This window comes from Neolamprologus multifasciatus, chromosome 3, assembly GCF_963576455.1.
Source record: "Neolamprologus multifasciatus chromosome 3, fNeoMul1.2, whole genome shotgun sequence".
Taxonomy (NCBI): Eukaryota; Metazoa; Chordata; class Actinopteri; order Cichliformes; family Cichlidae; genus Neolamprologus; species Neolamprologus multifasciatus.
In genome coordinates, this window is record NC_140441.1 from 32,925,554 (window position 1) to 32,936,865 (window position 11,312).

Consider the following 11,312-nt stretch of genomic DNA (forward strand, 5'->3'; position numbering starts at 1 on the left):
GTTTAAGCACCGGCACCATTTTAAAAAGTATCGGTTTGGTACTGATATCGGATAAAACCTAAACAATACCCATCCCTAGTTAAAAATCGTGCCGCAGCATTTTGCACTCGTTGCAAACGTGGCAAAGTGCCCAGTTCAGTTAATCTTTGGTTCTACTCCTGCCACCTCCTTTGCTGTTGTACCTTCACTGTCACAATAAAGCTCACTCTCATCAGCCAGTGCTTGCATCTACTTCCAACCTCCACTCGTCTGCCACTGTGGAAGTGACATAAAGGCATGAATAACACTTTAAAAGTCACACTTGTAAAGAAAGGGCTTAACCTTCGATAAAAGTCTGAGGTGATAGAATGCTGATTTTACCATATATATCAGTAATTAGAAAGCAGTCCTGCCACTCGGAGCAAATTGATATCAGTTGTTTCAGTTCAAACTATAAAAGATGTCTCATTAAAAGAAACATCCCATAATTTAAAACAGTGAGCTATCTGAAGACCTATGCAACCTTATTTTTGCAATCACAAACTTGCAACAACCAGGTGCTCCCTGCAAGATTTTAGAGAAAAGAGTGAAAATGTATTTTTATTGATTAAATGATTGATAATTTGTATTGATTGTGATTGAATAAATAATTATAAATACTTTGACCAACTGAGTTGTGTCCTCTCTGTCCAGTAAAAGAATAAAAGAACGAGATGTAATACTGTAAATGGAGGTTTTGAATATACAAGAAAATAACTCATAATAACTCGTAGTCATTTTACATGAAAACTGATATCATATCAACTGGTTGTCCTGAAATTAATTCTTATCTTTCATAGATATTACTAGGATCCATCCATTGATCATTAGTGTCCCATATACACCAGCATGGTGTTGTTGTCTTGTAGAATGAATTAGAACCGCATTTCCACCAAATTCAAAGCGAAATTGCTAAATAAGTATATCTTTACACTTGTTCAGAAGAAATGTCACTGTTTGTGGGTAATTTTCCAACAATCTCATTTGTTAGCATGAGGTGAACAGAGTTTAACAAAAAACTTGATTGAGGTGATGCAGACCGTGGGGAGAAAAAGAAACAAAGTTCAAGAGAAAAATAATTAATCTCACTATTGGGCTTGGAAACAGTGTGAAGAAAACAGGAACAGAATGACACTAGGGAACCAGGTACTCTAACAGGACACTCTAACAACCACAGAAGAGAAGACACCTATAAATAAACAGAGGGGCAGAGATACTCCGACAGTCTATGGCCTATTTTGACAAGAATGTGGCAAATGGTTGATAGAAACTGGACAATTTGATGATTTGTGTTGTCTTGCTATTCTGTGTAGTGTGACATTCTTTTTTGCTTTATATATGATTCTGTTCAATAAACTCTGTTTAAAGAACTCTGTTTTTCCAGAGAATCTCTCTGAGTTGTTTAATTTTATTTTGATCTAAAAACCGGAATCTACAAGTTATTGGCTGGATAAAGTTCATCACTCAAAGTTCAAAATTGTGACCTGACAAAAGCTACTCCAATGTTTGTTCTCATTGTGTTTTCTCTTGTTGTGATTACACAACTTATTTTGTGTAATCATGATTTCTATTTGAAAGCTGATACTTGGAGTTGGTGCATTGTTTTTTCTTCTAGGTCAAATCTCAAGCTTTTACGCTCAAAACAGGTTTAACAAGACAGGTACAATGGCTGTATGACTTTATTTTCATGCAACAAAAAGTACATGAGTAACTTAAAACCAGACACAAACTCCCTTAAGTGGAAAAAATGTAATTAAGAAGGGAATGAGATGCCAAATGGAAAATAAAAACAATCTGGGTTCATAGTTGCTTAAACATTACAAATATGTCATTACAAAAACATGTTCCTTTGTTTGTAGGTGAAGAGGCATTGAAGTTCTCTAGTATATCGAGACTCTCTCTCCACACCATTACATATTCCATATGTACGGGGTATGACCCCCCTTGGTCGTGGCACATGGATACTTCTTTAAGACACTCCGGCTTGCCCGGCCACACCCCAGAGTTCACGTATAATACAGCTGTCCAGACGTGACACCGGTGATTGTTTGATCTCAACTTGTGCGTGTGAGTGACTTTTCTTCGAGAGTGCTGTGTGTGTGTGCACGTACATCCGTCCGGAGCCTGTTTCGGCAGCCTCCCTGGATGCTAGCCTCTCCCCAGTCATTTCCCTTAGCTTTCTCTCGGCCCCAGTCTCCCCTAGTTGATCTCCCGTTGCCCGGCTCCTTTGCCGATTGAGCTGGCATCTGTGTGTGTGGTGATCGGCCTGTGTTCTCTCAGCATCTTGCCTGCTTCGCAAGCTTCACGCCGCTTGGACCTTGCTGTGCTTTGGTCCGGCGAGTGAGCATTCTCCGGTCTGTTAGCCTGTCTGTGTTTACCCGTCACTTGGGTTACCGCAGCCAGCGTGGCTCTGCTCATAGCTCGGCTGCATTGGGGAAAGGTGTCAGAGTTCCAAGCATACACTTTCACCTGTCAGCACTGTGATGCAGAAGCGCCCCTCCCCCATCTCATGCCTCTCAAGCTACTATGGCGAAAATGGCTGCCATTGCTGTGGAGACCAGATAGGCAGGCCATGGGCTGGATCCCCTCCCACCCCTGTTTGCTGATTCACTGCTGGCCCTTCCTACAGTGTCCCAACCATGGCTCTTCCTCTGTGAGGCCTGGGCCAGTTTTGGTCAATTATCAGGAGGTGGATGTTGAAGTAACTTCCATCCTCTCCTCCGGTGTCGCCCAACTGTCCATGGGCTGCCCCCTGCTGGTCCCCAGACACGGTGTTGGGCAAGATGGGTCCCTTCAGCTCTAAATTGCAGCATGCTGGGTATGTGAACTAGCCATTCCTGAGGTCCCAGTAGAGTCTAGTAGAGCGGACATCAAGGTTGATGAGGTCACGCAACCTCAGCGGCTCCTATCAGCGGCATGCCCTCACAGGGGTGTGAGGGTTACTGATGCCCTGCTGGCATCCAGTTGTCACTCCCTGTATAAGGATGGAGCTTTACACATCAGTTGCAGGCAGGCTGGGGATACGAAGAGTCCTCCCCCATTTTGTGCCTCTTGGGTTAACATGGGGATGATGGCTGCAGTGTTCCCTCCCATGGCCCCGCCTCTGTGAGGCCTGGGCCGGTGAAGGTTGATTATCATGAGGTGGAGGTTGAAGAAGCTTCCATCCCCTCTGGCTGCCACTGGAGCGGTGCCCGGACGGGTGGACCCATGTCTGGGTCGCCTGATTTCTGGGTGATAGCCAGTTGCTGAGCTCAAGTGGCTTGGTAGGCTGTGCTCCCCTGGCGTATTTCCTGCGTTAGCCGGCTTACACACAAGTCATACCTCGCTGCGACGAGTGAGAATTCTCTAGCCTAGTTTAGCCAGTTTTCTGTCTGGCGTGTTACCCACAGTGCGCAGCTCACACGACCAGCGGAGTTCCTATCATAGCTCAAGAATTCACAGTTATTGCAGATAGACAAGGAGTCACTATGGCGCTCTCTGTGTGGCTCCTGCTGCTGATGGTCTGCAGAAGACAGGCTTCTGTTGTCTTCAACGTCCAACAGGCTTATTCTTATGGCACAGGCACCTACTATACAAAATTCACTGAAGCTCTGCCAAGGGTGATCATTGGTTAATGGTAATGTGACTGATGCAAATCCTTTTAGCAAAACTGTCATTAATAGTTAAATAAATTAGTTCATGACACAATCCAAGATACAAGCTGGAGAAGACCACCCCTTCTGTTTTGTTATTCAAGCAATTTCCAAGTTAGTACCTACATTATACCATTTGTAAATGGTCAAACCAACCCATCCATATAGATACAGTGGCTTGCAAAAGTATTCGGCCTCCTTGTACTTTCCCACATTTTTTCACATTACAGCCACAAGCATGAATCAATTTTAGTGGAATTCCACGTGAAAGATCAATACAAAGTGGTGTACACGTGAGAAGTGGAAACGAAAATCATACATGATTCCAAACATTTTTTACAAATAAATAACTGAAAAGTGGGGTGTGCGTAATTATTCAGCCCCCTGAGTCAATACTTTGTAGAACCACCTTTTGCTGCAATTACAGCTGCCAGTCTTTTAGGGTATGTCTCTACCAGCTTTGCACATCTAGAGACTGAAATTGGTTTTTTTGGGGGTTTTTTGGGGTTTTTTTGTGTCCCATTTGGATCTTTAGCCATCAGAATTGTTGTCTTAAGGCCAAGAAAGATGCCAAGCGGATTTATTTTACCAAGTGGATCATCATGGCCTTGCCATATTGGTCCATTTGATTGACCTTTCTTATAATTATGAATTTATTTTATTTTGGGTTGCTACAAACGGGACAGACATGACTGGGGGACAGGACAGGGAGAAAGAATAAAAGAAAGAGAGGGAGAGAAAGAAAACCAAAGGGGAGAAGAGACGGTGAGAAAGGGGGAAGAAAGAAAGAAAAACAAACAAAACACCTGGATCACCTGTATGGAGAAAAAAAAACAGAAGAGAAAGCAAACAAAAAAAGAGCAACATAATAAAAAAAACACCATCACAATAAACTAGCTAGCAGTAGATACTAAATATTAAACGATATTGTGCAGCACGCAAGATAGACAGCGCACAATGTGCTTTGAGGCAGCAGCTAAGAAAGGTGTAGTCCGCGTCTGTGAAGACCCGTGTGTACACCTGTGTGCATACCTGTGTGGATCAGCATGCTTGTATTCCAAAGGTTTCTCCATGTAACGATCTGCTAGGGAGTGTGGGGAGCCATAGCCCCATCCCCCAGGGTATGAAGCAGGTATGGAGGAGATCCAGGCCCCAGATATCCAGAGGCCCCAGAGTACAAGGACCCGAGGAGGACCACCAAAAGGGGGGGAACCGTGCCACCCTCCTGGGAAGAGCTGAGTAGAGCCCCAAACGAGAGGTCACCCAGCAGCTACGGAGCAGAGGCCAGAGGGGGTTGCAGTGGCGTGCCCGCGGGCTCTGCCGGCAGCCAGCTGTGCCAGAGAGGACCGAGCGTAGGGCCCAGAGGCCAGAGGCCTGAAGGCAACCCACCCAGCCGGGCCACAGGTGCCAGGCCCCGCCAATCGGCCACTCGGCCACCAGGAGTGAGCCGGTACATACATGAGCGCCCAGCCCCAGACAGCAAGGACCACCAACACACCAACGTCTGAGGGCATCAGTCACCGGCAGGGAGTGTGGTGAGGGGAGATAGGCCTCCGTACTTTGGAGGGCCTGAGATGTACCCAGAGAGGTTGAGTCTAAGACCCAACCTGACATATAGACACAGACGAACAGGCACACGCGGACACAAACGTGCATTCCCACCCCATATGCACAACCAAATACTTGGCACTCACCCAACGTGTAGACAGACACAAATAGACACTGCACAGACAATCACACTCCCCAAACATACTCTATATCCCAGGTCCAAGTACCCCCGCCCCCAGAGGGGCAAGCCACACCTAAACCCAGGAGATGTAACCCTTCTCTCTGGGGTGGAGGCAAGCGGACGACCTCCTTATCTGCAGTAGCAGGGAGGCCCCGCATCCCAGACCCCAATCTGACGGCCAGCACCTCCTCCCAGCCCCCCAGCCCTGACGGCTAACAGAACCGGGGTGAGTGAAGACCTCAAACCTCCCTATGCCCGCTCATATGTAGTGTTGCTGTGTGCTGTTCTAAAGTGCATTTAAAACTCAGGAGAGCATGGTACTTGCTTCCTCTCAGAGAGCAGCACGGCTCCTCCCGAAAACCCTTAGTGTCTATATGCATTTAAAATTGAGGGTTGGGCACCAGCGCCAGAGGTGGGTTGGAATACACCGACCATCCTCTGGATACTGTAAAACGTGCCCACCCCCAAGGCCCTATATGTATGTGTTATGTGAGAGTGTGAGTAATGTGGATGTCTAGGTTGCAGAATAAAATTGAGGCACAGGCGGCCAGAAGGGGACAGAGGGGGAGTGCCTCCCCTGCACCTTGGTGACATACCTGCACCCCAAGCCCTGCGTGTGTGGGTGGGTAGAGCGGGAATAGGGAGGCAGCTGAGGATAGGGAGGGAAGAAAGGGAGGGGCAAGCGGCCCTTTTAAAGCATTCATGTCGTTTGATGTTTGAGCTTATAAATGGTAGGTCTGAAATTTCTAGGTTATTACATAGTGCCTGTTCTACATCTATCCAAGGTTCATCTAAGAGGGTGTGTTTAAACCATCTAGAGATGAACTGAAGCCTGTTGGCTAAAAAATAGTGATTAAAGTTAGGCAGCTCTAATCCTCCTTTAATCTTGGTCTTTTGTAGTGTTTTTAAGCTGATACGTGGGGGTTTATCTTTCCAAAGGAATTTAGAAATATACGAGTCTAGAGATCTGACCCAATCTTGTGATGGCTTATTTGGGATCATTGAAAATAAATAGTTTATTTTTGGCAAGACCATCATTTTTATAGCAGCGACCCTTCCCATGAGTGATATGGGTAAAGATTTCCATCTAGCCAGATCGCCTTCTACTGTCTTTAAAAGTTGGATGTGGTTTAATTTAGTCAATTCTGAAAGTTTAGGAGAGACATTAATACCTAAATATTTTATATTTCCACATTGCAGTGGGGAAGGAGAAGAATTATGGAAGGAGCAATTAATCGGAAGAACTGTTGATTTTGACCAGTTAATTGAATAATCTGAGACACTTGAGAAAGAATTTATCAATGCAATTACCCCAGAGAGATTGGTTAGTGAATTTTGGAGAAAAAGTAACACATCATCCGCATAAAGGCTGATTTTATGTTCTACATTCTTACATTTTATGCCCTTAATTGTTGTAGCCTGTCTAATTGCTGCTGCTAGTGGCTCAATAAAAATTGCAAACAGTGAAGGGGAGAGTGGGCATCCCTGTCTGGTGCCCCTCAGAAGAGAGAAGCTGGAGGATGTTTGGTCATTTGTTCTGACACAAGCTGTTGGGGAGTTATATAATATTTTTAACCAGTTTATGAAAGAGGATCCAAAACCAAATTTGTGTAAAGTTGCAAATAGAAATTTCCAGTTAACTCTGTCAAATGCTTTTTCTGCATCTAAAGAAAATATTATGGTTTCAATGTTTTTACTGCATGAGTAGTCTATTAAATTAAGTAATCTACGTGTATTTGTTGATGAGTGCCTACCTTTTATGAAACCAGTTTGGTAAGGATGAATTAAAAGGGGGGTTATTTTCTCTAATCTTTTTGAGAGAGCTTTGCAGATTATTTTAAGGTCTACATTAATAAGGGATATTGGACGATAGCTTGAAGGAAATACAGGGTCTTTGCCTGGTTTTAGTAAGAGACTGATATTTGCAGAGTTCATATTTGGTGGTAGTCTACCATTTTATTTGATTTCCTGCAACATCCTGTGAAAATCTGGTGCCAGAATTGTCCAGAATTCTTTGTAAAAATCTGTTGGAAAACCATCTGGACCTGGAGCCTTATTATTGGGCATACTTATCAGAGCTTCCTGGAGTTCACCTGGCGTCAGTGGCGAATCCAGCGCCATTGCTTGGGTGTCTAATAATTTTGGAAGAGTTATGTTGTCGAGAAATTGATCAATTTCGTTTTTAGATGGGTTTATTTGTGGTGTATATAAAGTTTCATAGAAATGCCTAAAAATTTGTTTATTTTTTTAAGATCATATATTGTATTCCCAGATAAATCTTTAACAGCACATATAGTTGTTTTTTCTTTATTGATTTTTAACTGGTTAGCAAGAAATTGTCCGGATTTGTTACCGTGTTCATAATTTTGCAGGCGAAGTCTTTGTACTAAGAATTTAGTCTTTTTATTAATAATTTCCTTTAATTCTAGTTTTGTCTTGCGTATTTTGTTTAATATTTCTTGATCTTGGTGTGACACATAGGCTTTTTCTAAGAATTTGATGTTTTTTTCTAGTTCCTGAATTTTTTTGTTTTCTTCTTTCTTCTTATGTGATGAGAAAGAGATTATTTTACCTCTCATCACGGCTTTCCCTGCTTCCCAGAGGACAGATGCTGATGTTCCAGGCATGTCATTAAAGCCTAAATATAGAGTCCATTCTTTTTTAAAGTATTTGATAAACTTCGTCTGTGAGCAGTGATGTATTAAATCTCCAGTTTTTTCTTGGTGTAATATTATTCATCTGTATTAGTGTTAAAGATACAGGAGCATGATCGCTGACAGCTATAGGATGAATCTCAGTGTCTGAAATGTTACTCAGCAGTGAGCTGCTGACCAGAAAATAATCCAGACGAGAGTAGGAGTGATGGACATGTGAGAAGAAAGAATATTCCTAACTGTTGGGGTGAAGGGAGCGCCATGCATCGCAAAGACCAAAGTCGTTTGATTATATTTGTGGACTGCCAATTACGCTGAGTTCCTGCTGTATTGAGCCTATCCATTTCTTCATTTAGTCCCAGGTTGAGGTCTCCCCCAAGAACAATTGTGCAATCTAGGTGTTCGGAGAGTGTACTAAAAAAAACGTGGAAGAATGAGGGGTCATCAACATTTGGACCATATATACTTACAATACCTAGCTTTTGGTTAAGTATAGATAGTTTGACGATTAGGAATCTGTCCTCTGGATCTATAACTGTATCGAGTACTGTGAAATTAATATTTTTATGTATTAGAATTGCTACTCCTCTTTCTCTAGAATTATAACAGGCTGAGAACACATTAGGAAACTCAGGTGTTTTAAGTTTATTCAAACCTGTGACAGGCATGTGGGTTTCTTGTAATAAAACAACGTCTGCCTGTAATTGTAAGTAAGTAAATTGTAGTTTTAACCTTTTTTCCCTAGAGCCAGCTCCATGCACATTCCATGTGACAAATCTCAGCATGCCCATAGTTGTGTTTGTGGCTAATGATGTACGCTGTGTGTCTCGCTTAGACGGGTGAGGAAAATGGAAACACATCATTTTTTTTTTTTTTGCAAGTAAAGAGACGAAAATGCGCGGCAAGAAGCTCCATAGGTCTGACTATGTGTGTGCATAATAACTAATATGAGCAAATGTGTGCGTGTGTCCTATATCTGTGTGCGCTGTGTGATTGATAGATTTGGGGCAACAGTGACTTGTTTGTTTCAGTTAACTCATAGCTGTTAAACAAAGCCTAGAAGTTAATGTAAAGTAAGTTATGGAGTAACAAATGTTATACAGGAGCGGTGAAATTTTAGGGGCTTTTATGTCATCTAGCTAGGAAGCTAACCTACAGTGTGAATAATGATCAGACAAGTTCCTGGATTAAATCTTTTATGGTGTTAAATTTACCTTGTATATCTACCATTGTGTTTTATCTAAACGTAAGATCCACTGATTTTTGTCAAATGCAGCTGCTTGCAGCAATGTTAGCTGTGTAAAGCAGAGACTCATGGAGAGATTACAACACACTGTATGACTGGTTTGCCTGTCACCAAATTATAAATGGATTTAGGCAAAATTGCTTTTCATGTTTTGAGTGATCTCTGATTAAACAGATAGAAGACAATTCTGACCTATAACGTGGAATTTTTGTATTTCCAATGTTAATTGGGGTTGAACCCAGGACTGTATAGGCGTTGGCTGATTAGCAGTGGTGTTCACCTTGGGGTGTCGGTCAGAACACACAGGACGCACAGATAAAGGTTATACCGTCTTTACTGTGATTCCTCAGCTTAACAGCACAGTACAGCAACATAGTAATGCAACCGCAGGCTTACAGAGTGGTGAGGGGTGTGGGTGTGTGGTCTGTGAACAGAACATATACAGAATACTGAATGTAATAAACATCTAAGTCAGGGGTGTCCAAACTCCGGCCCGCGGACCAACTGCGGCCCGCGATCCATTTTTAATTGGCCCGCAAGTAATTTTATAAATAGAATCGAATATGGCCCGCACTTCAACTTTTGCTTGAGTGTATTGCACTTCTTAGTTTTAACACCAGGGGGAGCTACTGTCGATCGAGGCAGTTGCTCCACCAAAAAGGACAATCACAGAAGAAATTTAGCCCAAGTTAGTTACTAAACATGGCAGAACCAAAGAAGCGAAAGGTAGAAAGTGAATGCAGAAAATTTCAGACATGGTGGGAGAGTGAATATTTCTTCAAAGAATTCAAGGGGAAGTGCGTCTGTTTGATCTGCACTGAAATTATGGCAGTTATGAAAGAGTATAATGTACGATGTCATTATGAAACCAAACATCAGGCCTATGCATCCTACACTGGTGCTGAGCGAGAGCAGAAATTAAAGCAAAGGGTAGCTCTCCTGCGGGGTCAGCAACAGTAATTTTTTTGTGCCCAAAAGGTCCAGGAAAAGGCTACAATAGCCAGCTATGAGGTCGCCCAACTCATCGCAAGACATGGCAAGCCTTTTTCAGATGGAGACCTCATAAAACACGGCCTCGTTAAAGTCACCGAAATAATGCGCCCGTCAACAATGTCAGCATGTCCAGAAATCCAGTTGTTGAAGACTTGTCAGCCAACATTAAACTGCAACTGTCTGATAAAGCTGTGCTTTTGATCTTTACTCCATCGCATGCGATGAGAGCACCGATGCCACAGACACCGCACAGCTGCTATTTTTTTGCGGGGAGTGGACGAGAGCACGAGCACTTTAGGTGAGTAAAAAATATATTCCACAGTACCCGTGTGTTAATGTGCAGGTACACATGCGCATCAATTCTGTCACTACCCTGCTTTTGCACACCACTTTCTTATATGCGCTTTTCTTGTTAACACACAGAGTACACACCGCTGTGCACTGCCCACATACACGCAAAGTCAGCTGATCTCATCTGATGCAGATTTGCTCCTTGATCAAGTGACATTTGTCTGGATTTTTGGCACGAGTGGCGATCAGCACCGCGGCTGGATGTCCCGATTTACATACCCAGCGCAGCTGATACTCACCAGAATAATTTACTAAAATTATATGCACTCCTGTTATTAAGTCCAGTTCAGTCTGTTAATGTTGAAAACGGTTTCAAACGAACGTTCATAGGTGTGTTGCTAAGCCTAATAACTTAAATAACAAACTTGAAATGTACCCGTCCCATTTTCCCCTTTATTGTTTTTTTCTCTGTGCTGTAAATCTTCTGTCTAAGAAGAAATCTGAGGCTGCTGTTCTGAGAACGAGCTACCAAAGCTTTTTATGAATAAATCAATAAAGATCCATTTATGGAAAGCTGTGATGAAGGCAGTTTTGTCTTTAATTATATTCAACAATATAATATATTCGACTACTTGTAAGTGATTTTTCTAACTTTAATACACTAAAGTTAAGGTTATATACCTAATTTCTAGTAAGTGGCCCAGCCCCTCCTATATTTTTATGTATGTGGCCCTCAGTGAAAAAAGTTT

At 42.8% G+C, this 11,312-nt stretch overlaps 1 protein-coding gene across 1 annotated transcript in view; it reads left to right on the forward strand.

Moving 5' to 3' along the window:
- The window catches only part of LOC146522634 (uncharacterized), a 518,363-nt gene that overhangs the window by 11,720 nt on the left and 495,331 nt on the right, over window positions 1-11,312 (forward strand). The gene's annotated exons all lie outside the window — the stretch shown is intronic.